The sequence below is a fragment of the Elephantulus edwardii genome, unplaced genomic scaffold (assembly GCF_000299155.1).
Source record: "Elephantulus edwardii isolate Elephantulus edwardi_28Jun2011 unplaced genomic scaffold, EleEdw1.0 scaffold00056, whole genome shotgun sequence".
Taxonomy (NCBI): domain Eukaryota; kingdom Metazoa; phylum Chordata; class Mammalia; order Macroscelidea; family Macroscelididae; genus Elephantulus; species Elephantulus edwardii.
Genome location: NW_006399806.1, coordinates 18,563,109 through 18,565,529, shown reverse-complemented (window position 1 = coordinate 18,565,529; position 2,421 = coordinate 18,563,109). Strand labels below are relative to the sequence as shown.

The window sequence follows — 2,421 nt, the reverse complement described above, 5'->3', positions numbered from 1 at the left end:
GACTTGCGCTGTGGAACTCGAGCGCATTCACCGCGGTTGACACATTGTGTGAGGAGGACTCAGGGTGCAGTTCACTATGTAGAATCAGCTGGGGAGCAGGATCTCTGAGACATGAAAGAGGTCCCTGACGATGACTTGGAGGAAATTCCAAGAAGTCTGGACATTATTTTCAGGCCAGCAGTAACCCTGGGAACAATAAAGCTCTGGGGATATGCTGGAATGCTATGGGTGGGGGTGGTGGGGGTGGTGACATTGGTCACAGGCCAGGGTGCAGTGGATTCTCAGGATCTAGCAGGGGCCTCAGGAGTTGAAGAGTAGTCACAAGAGCGCCCTGGAGCAGCTTGAGCAGGAATCCGGAGGCCCGGGCTCCAGGGTACAGAATTTACGTGTGCAAAGCACTCGGTTTGCAAGCAGGAGGACGATGGGCTTTGGTGTAGTGTGAGGCCTCTTTTTCTTGAGATGGATGAGGATGAGGGCGACACTGAGGGAGCGGTACTTGTGCTGCATGAGGCTTGGAGCGGATGGGTGGATCCGGAGTAGGTGGCCGATTCCGGGCAGGTTTCTGGGCTGCGTGGTGATGGCCAAGGCGTGATTCTTTCCTACCAGGCCACGGGCCCTGAAGGGTCTCCTGCTGCAGGGATGGGGAGCCTTGGCAGAGGCCAGAGGCCCAGGGATGTCAGAGAGGCGGCGGGGCGGGAAGTGGCCCCACGACCCCCGCGCGGCGCCCCGGGAGGCGCAGGCCTCCCTCCAGGCCGTGAGGCGCGGGCTGCTGGGCGCCGGGGGCGCCGCGTGGTCCAGCTTGGGCCGGTCGTGCCCCCGCTTCCACAGCTCGTAGCGCTCGGGCTGCAGGATGCACGAAGGGCATGGGGAAGGTGACCGCGGGCTGGCCGCAGCTGCAGCGAGACGCCACTTTGCCGTAGTCCACCCAGCGCGGGCTGGCGAAGTTGATGGCCTCGGCGCAGTTGAAGCCGTGGTTGAAGCCCGCGTGGTAGCCGTACGGGAAGGTGACCATGAACTCGCCAGCCTCCTGGGTGATGCGCTGCACGGGGACGCCATGGCGCCTGAGCACGCCGGGCGAGATGAGCGCCTCCTTGTGGCGCAGGAAGGCCTTGCAGTCGCGCCGGCTGTCAGCCAAGAGCTGGTCGGCCAGCAGCTCCAGGCGGCGCCCGTGCTCCGGGGGCACCACGTACCACGTCTTGGGCGCCCCCAGGTGCAGGTAGTTGATGCTGTACAGGTCCATGTCCTCCGTGTGCCAGGCGAACGTGCTCTTCCACATGCCGAAGTACAGGTAGGGGGTGTTGACGCCCTGGATGAGCAGCCCGCACTCGTGCTCCAGCAAGTCCTGCACCGTCCCTAGCTTGGCCAGGTTCCAGTGGGCAGTGTCCTCTGCAAACAGGGACCCGTTTGTCCCCTACGTCGTCGTAGGACTGTCTGGCTCTCCACTCCTTGGGTGGAATGACCTTGGCCAGGCTCGCTCGGTGTGCCCCTTGGGATTCCATGGTGGCGATGTGCTTGTTGAAATCCTCAAACTCCTCCATACTTGGGCGGGAGGTCATGATCTCACAGCGTGGGTTCTTCGCGGAGTTCATGATGGCGGTAGAGCGAGGTCAATTCTTCCTGTCTTACACAGCTGCTGCAAAACTGCAGAATCAAAGAGCTTCTTCTTTAAGAGGCTGATTGCTGAGCTTTGGGGCTTAAGGATAAGGAGCCAAGATAGGTGTTAATATGGCCTCAATTTCAAAGAATCCTAAAGCAGAAAGAAGATTTACAGGCTCTTGACTCAAGCAGGTCTCATTATAGAGGTTAATGAAATTATAATTGCCTCCTTAAGTATTACATTTGAACATGAAAATTCTTACAACTGGACCAAGAGGCAACATCTTGATAGATGGAGGGATTACTAAAGTTGTCAATGATTTTATCTTATGTCCATTGAAACAGCAATCAAGAAATCGAAAGATGTGTTTCGTAGTTCAAACAACAGGTAATCACAAGATTAAATAGTTTGGGAATAAGTCTAACCAGAAGCACAAAGGATCTATTCAAAGAAAATTACAAATCATTACTACAAGAAACAAAAGAGACCTGAAGAAATGGAAGAATATACCTTGCTCATGAATAGGAAGACTCTATATTGTGAAAATGACAACACTACCAAAGGCAATTTACATGTTCAATGCAATCCCAATACAAACACCAATTCCATTCTTTGACGAGATGGAAAAGGCAATCTCCAATTTCATTTGGAATGGAAAAAAATGGCCCTGGGTAAGCAAAGCACGCCTTAAAAAGAGGAACAAAGTAGGAGGCATCTCCTACTACACTGCCGTGGTGGTCAAGACAGTGTGGTACTGGTATAATGACAGACACATAGATCAGTGGAATAGAATTGAAAATCCAGAAATCAGCCCATCTATCTAT

The 2,421-nt window shown here is 54.1% G+C and overlaps 1 pseudogene; it reads right to left on the bottom strand.

Annotated features, from left to right (window-relative positions):
- Positions 1–318: 318 nt before the first annotated feature.
- Positions 319–1,589, bottom strand: LOC102870666 (annotated as a pseudogene).
- Positions 1,590–2,421: the final 832 nt, after the last annotated feature.